Here is a 12,556-nt window from a genome sequence, read left to right as displayed (position 1 = left end):
GTCCAAACCTCTTTAATACTTTCCCCTCAACTTTTTCCAACTTTTCCTGTTGTGTTTTCTGTTCTCTTCACCCTTTCTCTCTCAACCCTTCTCCCAAAGTTTTGGCTTTCCCTCCTCCCCCCCCACCCCCATCTTCTGCATTGCTTTCCTGTTTTTGTGCCTTGCCTGACTTTTGTTCCACTTTTTGAGTTTCATTCAGTTATTGCTTCTGTGTAAATTTATATATTTGCTGATTTTGGTTTTTAATTAATAACTTCTGCTATTGTTATTGCTGGCTGCCTGTCTGAGTTGTGTTTCTGAGGATTTAGTTTATATTATTGCTGCAATTTGATTCCTTGTGTTCTGATTTTGATTGTTAATTTGTTCCCCTCTGGCCCTGCTCCTAGCTTCCCCCCTCCCTCCCTCCCTCCCTCCCACCCAGATAAGTTTGTTTCCCTCCTGTGCTGCTGCCTGTTGAGCCTTGCATTCTTTGGATTTCTTTGTGGAATTAGGTTCTGGTTTTGGTTTTGCTCCCTGTGTGTGTCCCACCCACTCCCCCAGTCCCTCCCCCTGGTAGTTGTTACCCCCCCCCCCCCGCCCTGAGACTTTCTGGCTGCCCTTTGGTTTCCTTTTTTTTACTTTGTGTATAGATTGTTTTGATTCAAATTTGATTGTTCCCCTGTGTGGTCCTGCTCCTAGCTTCCCCCCTCCCTCCCCTCCAGAAACCCACTCCCCCCACTGCCACCTCCTCCTCCTCCACTCCTGCCCTGCCTGCCCCCTCCCACCCAGACTGAGTGTTGTTCCCCATCCTCCCTGGTGCTGCTGCTGCTGCCTGTTGAGTCCTGTCTTAGTTACTTTGGTTTTTTGTGTGAAATCAATTAGCTTCTTTTGGTTCTGGTTTTGCTGTGTGTGTGTCCCATTCCTCCCTGCTGGTTGTTGTTGGTTCCTCTCCCCCCCCCCCGCCCCCCAGACTTTCTGCCCATTGTTCCCAGGTGTGTGTTTTTTTGGACTTTTTTTCATATTGTTTGGTTTGCTTTGATTGATTCATTGATTGTTCCCCTCTCTGTGTGGCCCTCTGCTCCCAGCTTCCCCCCTTCCTCCCCTCCAGAAACCCACTCCCCCCACTGCCACCTCCTCCTCCTCCACTCCTGCCCTGCCTGCCCCCTCCCACCCAGATTCATCCCCCTTGACGCATACTAATCCCCCCAAAACACACCCTGCCCTCTGGTCTCTCCCCCTCTTGCCCCCCGACTCCCTGCTACATACCCCAGACCCCCTGAAACACACTCCACCCCCCAAACACCCTCTGTTGGTCTCTCCCCCTCTTGCCCCCCTGACTCCCCGCTACATACCCCAGACCCCCTGAAACACACTCCACCTCCCAAACACCCTCTGGTCTCTCCCCCTCTTGCCCCCCGACTCCCCGCTACATACCCCAGACCCCCTGAAACACACTCCACCCCCCAAACACCCTCTGGTGGTCTCTCCCCCTCTTGGGACCGTCACCGCTGCTGCTGCTGTCCTCCTCCCACACCCGAATCCCCCTCCCTGCTGCTACATTACAGCTCCTCCTCTCTTCTTCCTCTCTCTCTCTCTCTCTCTCTCTCTCTCTCTCTCTCTCCTCATCCCTTCACTTCTTCTTCCTCCCACAGCTGCAGCCACACAGTATCCTACCTCCGTCCTCACCTGGAGGTCCCCGCCATCGGTTTTTTTTCCTTTTGAAAGTTGTTTTATTTCATTTGTCTCTGCTTGGGGGTGAGTTGAGCAACAACACATAAATAGTGTGGTCTCCTCACTTCTGCCCCTCCATCGTTGAACTACCCCGGTTGCCTGTGCCTCGTGCGGCCGCCCTGTTGTGTCCCAGCCCAGGGGGTTGGCTGTTGGTGGCGCATCCGTGACCAGCAGTGAGCGGCAGGAGAAGGACCGGAAGAAGAGGGGTTAGTGCGTGTGCAATTGTGCACCTTTTGTTGCCCCCTTTCTCTCCCTAGCTGGCGGTTTTAAATAGGGACACCCCTATCTTGAAATGCATTTGGGTGTGGGGAGGAGGGAGAGGAGATGTACCGTTGTAACTTGTGTCTTCATGCCCAATAAAGAAATTGCTGCTGCTGTGTGTTGTGTTGCATTGCATGCGTCTTGCAGGTGGTTTTTGAACAGGTGCCTTCTTCCAGAGTGTTTGCTTCCTTGCCTCTGGGGCAGTCTGAGTGGGGTCAGGGGATCGGATGCTGCCACTACATGCTGGGCCAATGCCATGCCAGAGTGCTTCCTTGCCTCTGGGGCAGTCTGAGTGGGGTCAGGGGATCGGATGCTGCCACTACATGCTGGGCCAATGCCATGCCAGAGTGCTTCCTTGCCTCTGGGGCAGTCTGAGTGGGGTCCTGGGTTCTGATGCTGCCACTACATGCTGGGCCAATACACACATATGATGATGATGTTCAATCCATGATGCTGCCATCAACTGTTTGCTGCTGCTTGCTTGCCATGGCATTGGGCGGGCAGAGTCACAGAGTGGGTGGGTTCAACCTCTGTTTAGGTGTGACTGGGTTCTGGTTTTGGTTGTGTGCAATTTAGAGTCACTAAATAGGCTGCATTGAGTTTGATGCTCCCCCCACAGGAGCATTACTTGAGAACCACCCCCCAGAACCCACACTTTGTGTTCCAGTTCACTAAATAAGGCTTTCCTCCTTTGATCTGCAGGTTCCCAAGCGTTGACTGCGTCCCTCCCCCACCCCCGGTAGGTGCTGTGCCCTCCCCCCATCCACTCTCCCCCCCAAAAAAAGTTAAAAACTTGCCACCCACACCACAACTACTCCACCCAACTGCCCGTGCCACCCTCCCACACCGGGGTTCCACCCTTTAACCCCCTATTTTTCTTAAAAAAACCCTCCCAGACCCATCTCCCCAATTGGCTTGGTGGTTGACTCCCAAATTCAAAAAGGACACCCTCCCCCTCACTTCGATTGGCTTCCCCCCCCCCATATCAAAAAGTCTTCCTTTCCCCCCAATTGGCTTCCTTTTTTGAAAACAAACTTCCCCCCCCGCCGCCTCCAAATCAGCTGCCTTTTTTTTGGCCCCTAAGCCCCTCCAAATTATTTTTTTGACCCTGTCTGGCCTTCCTCCTAAAGTCTCCCTCCTTCTGACCTAGCAGCATGTCTGAGCGCCGTGTGGCGGGCAGGGCTCGCTCAAGGCTGGCAGGCAGAGGTGGGAGAGGCCAGGTGCGGGGTGCGCCTGCGGCATGGGGAGGGAGAGGACGCGGGGAGCCTGAGGACACCCCAGTTCTCCCCATTGGAGAATTCTTTGCTCCGGCCCCATCTTTGGTGCGCAGGATTCAGTTCCCCACGCCTGCTGCCGCCAATCGCGGCAGAGGCAGAGGCACCGTTAGGGCTGTGGCGGGTCCCTCCTCGCCGGCGGCACCAGGTGCTGCTGAGCTATCGCCAGTTGTTGAGGTGGAGGAGACTGTGGAGTTGGAAGAGCAGGTAGAGGGCGGTGAGGACCGTGCGGCTGGCAGCGATGCAGCCAGGTTCTCCCTCCCTCTGGGGCCCCTTCCCCCTATCCTTTCGCCGCTCAGTGGGGCCCCCCCTCGTGAAGCCCGACACTCTGGTGGGGAGCGGTCTGGCGAGGTGGTGGAGGAGAGGCCTGCCTCTCCGATGCCAGTTCAGCCGGGCCCTTCCTCCGCTGTGGAGGGCGGAAGGGGCGGGTTGGGTGGCAGCAGTGGGCAGGCAGCGGCGGCCGCCCCCCCCCCCCCCTAGGACTGCAGCCACCCTGCGAGAAACGGCCTAGGACGGCGCCCAGGGCGCAGGAGGCCAAGGGCAGTGGTGCATGGGTGCATTTTGAGGTCCCTCAAGATGACCCATTCCACGCCCGCTGTGTCCACTGCAGGATGCTTGTCAGCCGTGGAAGGGACCCTGCGCACCTGGGTACGACGCCTATGTGGAGACACCTAGAGCGTCACCACCCAGGTCTCAGGGGACAGGCTGGCAGCGCTAGTGCGCCTTGTGCATCTGCCACTAGGGCGGGCAGCGGCAGTGTGCCAGCCAGCAGGCAGGCTACACTGCCCGTCCAGCGGTGGACGCAGTCCTCGGGCAGCCAGTGTATTGTTCGCGTGGACCATCATCACCTCACCCGCCTCATAGGGGAGATGATTTCCACCGATGACCAGCCGTTTCAGGTGGTCGAGAACAACGGCTTCCGCCGGATTCTCCAATACCTGGCTCCCGAATATGTCATCCCCTCAAGGACCACGTTCAGCCGGAACGTGGTCCCCTCCCTGTACCGCCGGTGCAGGGAGCTCGTGTCGGCCAAGCTGCGTGCAGCTCCGGCCGGGACAAGCGTGCATTTCACGACTGACCTCTGGACCAGTGTCAGTGGGATGCACGCTTCTTTCCTGGCCCTCACTGCCCACTGGTGGGGACCGGAGAGTGAGGGGACCTCCGCGGGCGATGCTTCCGGGTCCGGCGCGGCTCCCGCTGCACTACGGCACAGGTGGGCCGTCCTGCACGTGGAGACGATGGACACGAGGCACACCGTGGAGGAGGTGGTGGCCGTACTCGACCGCCAGATAGAGGAGTGGATTGGCGGGTGTCCACACCTCTCCCGCGGCTTCATTGTCACCGACAATGGAGCCAACGTTACTGCCGCTGTCGAGACAGTCATGGACTGTGTGAACATACGGTGTATGGCACACACGCTCCATCTGACCGTCAGGGACGCCCTTGGCCTTAAGGAGCTGAAGGCGTTCCAGGAGAAGGGGGCCCGCCCCATCCCAGCTGCTGTTGCTGCCACGGCCACGCTTGTGGATAAGTCCCGCAAGCTGGCCGCCCACTTCCACCGCAGCGAGAAGTCCAGGAGACTGCTTCGCCAGAAGCAGGATGACCTTGGCCTTCCTCGCCATCTCATCCCTACGGATGTGGAGACGCGGTGGAACTCCACCTTCCTCCTGTTCCAGCGCCTGTTGGAGCAGGAGAGAGCCCTTGTCGCCCTGGCGAGGGACGAGTCCTTGGATGTCTGCGACTTCTCGAACGCAGAGTGGAAGCAGATGTCCGAGGCGGTGTCGGCACTCGAGCCCTTCCAGCTTGCCACGAAGGGCTTGTGTGGCGACACCACTCCCTTGAGCCAGGCGCTGCCCACAGCTGTTGGTCTCGAGAAGCTGATGGGTGGACTCCATATCTCTCTGACCACGCCAGAGGGTCGTGCTCTGGCTGGGAGGCTGAGGTCTGGGGTTGACAAGCGGCTCGTTGATGTGCTGGGAGACAGGGAGGAGTATGTCCTCGCTTGTCTCTGTCACCCAGCCCTCAAGGGCAATGCCATGAGTGCCGACGACTTGCCCAGGTGGAAGGGCATCCTGGTCGAGAAGGTTAGGGAGGAGGAGGCCGCTAGGGCCCGCAGAGACCAGGGTGTTGGTAGTGGTGCGGGGGCAGCCCTCGCGGCCCAACCCGCACCCAGCAGCAGCATGGGCGGCCAGCCGGCGTCAGCTTCCCCTTCCCCTCCCTCTTCCCAGTCCAGCAGCGCGGCATCCCAGGCGGCGCCATCGCAGCAGCCATTTGCTACCGACTCGAGATCCGCCCAGTGGTTTCAGCGGTTCTGCTATGGCGCCATGCCTGGTATGCGGGAGGCTCAACCTGCCAGGCCCCCCTCCAGTGCTGAGCAATGCGTTGCGCAGTACTTGGAGGAGCCTGTGGAGGGAGACGGCGTGGACTGCGCACAGTTCTGGGCGAGCCGCCGCCAAGTCTGGCCGGACCTGGCGGTGGTGGCTGTGCGCCTCCTCTCCTGCCCCCCAACCAGTGTCCAGAGCGAGCGGGTGTTTTCACGTGCCGGGGACGTGGTGACACCCTCTCGCTCCCGCTTGGACCCTGGTCTGGTGGAGCAGCTGGTCTTCCTTAAGGTGAACCTCCCCCTGTTGGGCTACCCCAAGCTGCAGTTTGAGACGGGCGAGTGATTACCGTGGGTTGCCCCATGGTTGGTCACCTGCCTGGCTCGACCTCTCTGCTTATCCCTACCCTCCCCCCTTCCACCTCTAGCTGAGCTGACGTGACAGATGCTGAGCCGTGCCAGCCAGTCGCAGCGTGTAGTGTGCCCACACAGAGATGCAGTTGTAGTAGTAGCTGTAGTGCTGCGACTGGCCAGATGTTTACAATGCCCACGCCCACCTAAAAAGAAACCCAATGCTGACCAGCACAGGCCCTTTATCTATCCACCTGTCAGCATTTGGGGACCTGGCGTGGGCACGGCAAACCCCCCCAAAGTAGCACAGCCCACGGAGTACTAGACTTAGCGGCAGCGGCGGGTATACGTTCTAAAATGCAGTGTAGATATGTAAATACTGTATGTAAATAAACATGTAAATAATTTTTTCTTTAAAAACCCCATGTCAAAATCAAGCCTCAAAATTATGCAAAAGAAAGAAAAAAAGGTGACAAAGGGAGAACAAAATGATGAATGCCAAATGAATTGATTTTATTGAAAATGTTGCCAGAAATCATGTGTGGGGGGCTTGGTTTACATGGAGAAAATGACTGGGTGATTTTTTCAAATGAAACGAATGAATTATTATCATCTTATGTTCATCTTGATTGTGGTCACTGTTGATGTTGGCTGATGGCAAAAAACCCAAAACCATCAGAATAGCAATGAACTGGCTGCCAACACAACATATTGATTGATAACTGTGCAGGGGGGGAATTGGGTCTGTGTGTGTGTGTGTGTGGTGCAGGCTCAGTCTGTCTCTTCCTGTTGTGTGTCTGTCTGTCTGTCTGTGTGAATGGATGCCTAGCACTGTCTCTGTGTGTGGATGCTTTCTGTGTGTAGTGTGGTGTGTGTCTGTCTACATGTTTTTTTTCCTCCCCCCCATGCCTCCCTCCATCCTTCCCCTCTCATCCTCTCCCCTTCCTCTTCACCACCTTCCATCCTCCCTCCCTTCCAGCCCACCACCGCCTCACCTGCCCCCAACCCCGGTCTGGCAGATGATGAGAGTCTGGTCTCTCCCACCGAAGCACACACGTGAGCACGTGTGTGCACAAATATGTGGCTGACCAACTCTGAGCCGGACCCTCCCCCCTTCAATCCCCTCTACATCCCTCTCCTCCTCCCCTTTCCTCCCCCCTGCCTCCCTGCCTCCCTCCCTCCCCCCTCCTAGCTAGCAGCGCACACATACACACACAAAACACCTGTGGTGGCAAACACCACCAGCACACATGCACTCACACTGGTGCCACCACCTCTGCCTTGGGCCTCTGTGTCCTTGAGCAGATATGTGGTGGTGGACCAGAGAAGCATTTCTTTCCAGCAAGGCAAAAGGCATGCACTCACTGCACACACACACACAAACACACGAAGAGGTGAAGACGAGAAGAGGCAACTTCTAGAACCAGCAGCAGCAGGTGAGTGTCGTGTAATTGTGTTGCTTCCCAAGGCCACTGCCCATGCTCAATGCTCAGTCTGCTGAAACTAAAGAACTAGCTACAATCATCCTTCCTCACATGCAGCTCAGCTGCACAGCACACTGACTAACTAGACACTACAGCTGGTGGTAGAAAAAACAGAAGTCTAGATTCTAGAAGATGTCCTGGTGGATTTTAAACTTTCAAATCTGTGCTAGGATTGCCTTGCCTCCTCCTCCTCCTCCTGCCTGTAATTGTGCCCTCTCCCCTTGCAGTTGCGCCGTCGTGATGGGTTGGTGATGTGCGTGCACCGTCTACTTAGCTCTCTCCTCCTCATGTTGGCTGGGCTTGCCAGGCACTGGCTGGCAGCAGCTGTTGGCTGTGTGCTAGGCTCAGGCTGTGGCGCGCGTGACTGGACTGGGAATGTTATTGTAGCGGCAACACTGGTTGTGGTGGTAGCAGTAGTAGCTGTTGTTGTTGCTGGGCTGGTGGCTGCTGGCCTGTGCTGACTCTGCGCACTTGGTCTGGTCTGGTCTGGTCATTTGGATGCAGATGTAGGGTGTGTGTGCATCATCCATGGGGAGCATCAAAGCAGAGCAGAGCAGGTTGGCTGGCTTCTGTCTGTCGGGCCTAGTCAGTGGCAGGCACTGAGTGAGGCGGTGGTTTCTTTGGGCATCACGTCACCCATCATGCAGAGCGGCAGGTCTGCTGCTCTGCTGCTCCGCCTCCTGCTTCTTCTCTGTGTGTTCTGCTCTTGTGCTTAGTGTGCTGCTCCGCTGCTGCTGCTGCTGTGCTGGCAGGCAGCACAGCAGTGGCCTTTTTGTTAGATCAGAGAGTGGGTGTTGTCTCTCTGAGTGTCCTCCTCTTACTTGCTTGGATAGGAGTGGTGGTAGTAGGTAGGCATTAAGATGGACTGACTAGGTGTTACGTGTTAGGGCGCCCAGAGAGAGGGGCCAAAAAGATGGGGTGGCAATTGTTGGGTTGCTCCTAGTATTATTGGTGAATTTCTGAAGAAAAAAAAATTTTCCATTGGCTAGAATGGGGGTTCGGGGCTGCCCCAGACCCGCCTCTGTGGGGTGGCAGCACCGCCAAAGTGGGTCCGGGGCCATGGCAAAAATGCCCTCAGTCCCTCCCAGCAATCCCCGTAGAGATAGGAGTGATGGTTCTGTTGTTTTTCTGAGGTGTTCTGAGTGAGTGTGGATTCTGTGATAGCAAATGAGAGTGGATTCATGGTGTCTCATTGGAAATCTCATAAGCTATCATAGAATCTACACTCAGAATACCTCAGAAAAACAACAGAACCATCACTCCTATCTCTACGGGGATTGCTGGGAGGGACTGAGGGCATTTTTGCCATGGCCCCGGACCCACTTTGGGGGTGCTGCCACCCCACAGAGGTGGGTCTGGGGCAGCCCCAAACCCCCATTCTAGCCAATGGAAAAAAAATTTTCTTCAGAAATTCACCAATAATACTAGGAGCCACCAATTGCCTTGGAATTTTTGGGGTGGAGGACACCCATGGGTGGCTACCACCCACCCCAGCTTTTTTGCCCCTAAGGGCTCCACATTGTGAGTTATGGGCAAAAAATTATTTTTTGAAAAAAATTTGTAAAAAATCAGAGGAAGGTCCAATCGACTTGAAATTTGGGTGGCAGGTAGAACACAATGTCCCCTTCAAAACCGGCCACTTTTTGTGATCCGAACCGGTTCGGTTCGGATCCGAACCGGTTCGAAACCGAACCGGACCGGGGGGGTGGTCTGGCAAAACCAAAACCGAACCACCCCGGTCCGGTCCGGACCCGGTTCGGACCCGAACCGAACCGGGAGAACGGGTTTTATGCACATCCCTAACTCAGAGCAGTTACCTTGCAATGTTACTCTGTTTTGGATGTTCAGAACTAACAGACAAGTAATATTAGCTAAGGTGAAATCAAAATCTGTGTCAAATCATACTTGTGACTGTTAAGAAATCTTGCTACAACTTAAACTCAACTATAACTAAGCTCTGCCCTCAGGAGGAGCAAAGAACCCACTCTCCTATCTGACAGCCCTTCTGGTATTTTAAAAGTGCTATAATGCCACCGCTCAGACTTTTATTCTCTAAGCCAGGGGTTCCCAACCTGTGATACTCCAGATGATGTTGAACTACAACTCCCATCATCCCCAGCCACAATAAACTATAGCTGGGGATGATGGGAATTGTAGTTCAGCTACATCTGGAGTGCCACAGGTTGGGGATCTCTGCTCTAGACCAAACATACATGCTGATACAATGTGGGAAATTACTCAGAATTGTCCCATTGAAATTAAAAGGACAAGTTAGGCAGTGCATCGGTCTCTTCGTCATGTCGGCCACACAATGCAAGTATGTACAGATTATGTCTGGATAATAATTGGTGATGTGAAAATCTATATCTATATCTATATCTATATCAATAGATAGATAGATATAACATTTTATTTTAAAGAACAAACATTACAGTCCAAGACACTCCCAAGAAGGAAACACTTTCATATAAAGTTTAAAAAAGAGAGAGAGAAGAAGAAGAAAGAAAAAGAAAAAAGAAAAAAAAGAGGGGGGGGGGAGAAAGAAAAAGAAAAGAAAAAAACCCAACAAACAATACATATATATGTAATCGCCTTCTAAAGCACATACAATTCATTAAATTTTGACCATATAGCTTGAAACTCTTCTTCTTTGCCTAAACGGCGAAAAAACCCCAATTCAAATGCAGATAATGACTACATTTCAGTAGTCCAAAGCTGAAGTTCCGGAGTAAATCTGCTTTTCCAATGTTGAATTATAATCTTTTTGGCCACTCCCCAAACATGAAGAATCCATAATTATTGTTAAAGTGTTAAATTTCATATCCTGGGAATATATCCCAGGAGAACATAGCTATCTTTAAAACACAATGATAATTGCAGTGTCTTATTTACAATTTTATGGACTTCATCCCAAAACGATGCTATAATTGGGCATGACCAAACCATATGTGACAGTGTCCCCTCATAAATATTATATCTCCAGCAAACCGCATTCTGAACCCAGCCCTTTCTGAACATCCTCTGGGGAGTCCAGTAAGAGCAAAACAAAAGTTTTTGCTGAACAAGTCTCAATTTAAGATCTATATATGCTTGTTTCATTATCCTTAATGCTATTAACCATTGGTCTACCATAATGGTATATTCAAGATCCTGATTCCATAATACACGAATATAATCAATATCAACTTTCTCTTTTTCTTTAAGTTTTAAATAAAATGAAACTGTAGGTTTAGCTTGTTCAGGTAGATGTTCCAAATCCAGTATTAATTATGGAGTTTCTGAAGCAGCAAGTGCATCATGTCCAAATAACTGTGTTAAAACAGTTTTGGGGGTTTTAATTATTACAATTGTTTAATTCTTGTTTTAAAATGTTTTAAAATTGTTAACTGTTGTCATATTGTTTTTAATTTTTGTTTTAGCTCTTTATTGTTTTAGTTTTTTGTTTTTAATTGTAAACCGCCCTGAGCCATTTTGGAAGGGTGGTATACAAATCAAATCAAATCAAATCAATAAATAAATTAAATAAAAGGTGCCTTAATTGTATATATTGCCAACTGGCATTCGAAAGGATATTAAATTCATTTCTCAAAGTATCAAAAGATTTAAAAACCTCTTCTGAGGTAATTAATTGATCTAAAATAATAATATTAGAAGTTGCCCAATTGGCCCAATAGAAAGGTTTCTGCCCAATCTTCAAATCCGAGTTCATCCATAATGTAAGCTTTGCGTGCTGAAAAGGCTCAAAACCATACTTAAGGCCTAATGATTGTACAAACAGTGCAAACAGATCTCCCATTAAGCAGATAACAAAAAAAAAAAAAACCCAAAACAAAGCAAACAAACAAACAAAAAGGGGTTTTCATATATTATGAAAATAATTTTCCAAATAGCTACCTACCAAACAGTGGATATTGAATAATTTGTTATGGAAATTGCCAAATGTGTAGATGAGAAATAAAGTGAGCACACTTCATATAACATCAGCCTTACAATGATTTTAAAAATGTAAAATAAAACATGTGGGGGTTTGGGGGTTGTTTTCAAGGAGAGCACTGCATATAATGATTTTATCAGCAATGTTTAAATACACATGAACATTGTACCATACATCTATATATCAAATACACTAAGGTCGTATATGGCAAGCTTCACCCTGGCTGCAGCCATGACCAATGAAAATGCGGGGGCGGGCCTTGCACATACAACCTTTGTCCTAGACAGGAATGGCGGCAGAGACGGTGACGACAGGATGCAACGCTGGTGGCGGAGGGGGCTGTGAAAGTCCCTTCTGTGGGCCTGCATTTCAGGGATCTCTGAGCGAGTCCCGAAATGGGCCGCAAATGGCCTGACCTGTCATTTGGGCAGCAGGTGAGCCCACGGAAGGAACTTTTGCTGCCATCTCTGCCGACAGTGCCCTGTCGTTGCCTGTCCTCTCCGCCACCATGGGGTGGCTTAAGGCAAGGGGGAAGGCGGGCCAGGGAGGCAAATGGGGCCAGGAAGGAGGTTTTGCCACCTCTGCTGCCATCCCGGATGGCAGGAGATGGCTGGGGCAGGGGGAAGGTGGATCGGTGGGGGGGGGGGAGCCAGGGAGAACTAGTGCACAGATGCTCTGCGCTGGGCCAGCTAGTTACAATGTATTCTTCTGATGGAAACAGTTTCCACAACAATCTGTCTTGCTTCCATAGCTTACAGCAAGAATCCCAAACCTGTGGAAATCCAGTCTAGAAATCCAGTGCTAGACTGATAAGAAAGTGAAAAATTATCAAGATTCTTCCCACACATGAACACCCTACTGGAAAGCATGCATGGTATGTTCCTGCAAGACATCTGCCCATGGTAGACCTACTACCCTGAAAAAGCAAAACTCCTTTCATTTCATTTGCTGATAAGCATACACAGTAGCAATTGTGTATTGATGTGCTGTCCCTTTAGAAGTTAAACTCTGCTAGAGTTCCCTGCACTTCCAATATTTGATTTATGTGGGTATTGAAAACGGTGTCCTTCACTCGTCCTGAGAATGAAGGTTAGTTTCAGCCAGTATGCAGTTTAAATAAGTTAAATGCCACCTTTAAAAAAAAAAAAAATCCACTCATCTTTCAAGTGGCCCCTAGAAACTGGTTGCCTTGCCACTGCCAAACAAAGTCATATTTAAGTTG

The sequence above is a fragment of the Hemicordylus capensis genome, chromosome 1 (genome assembly GCF_027244095.1).
Source record: "Hemicordylus capensis ecotype Gifberg chromosome 1, rHemCap1.1.pri, whole genome shotgun sequence".
Taxonomy (NCBI): domain Eukaryota; kingdom Metazoa; phylum Chordata; class Lepidosauria; order Squamata; family Cordylidae; genus Hemicordylus; species Hemicordylus capensis.
Note: the sequence above shows the minus strand (reverse complement) of the source record.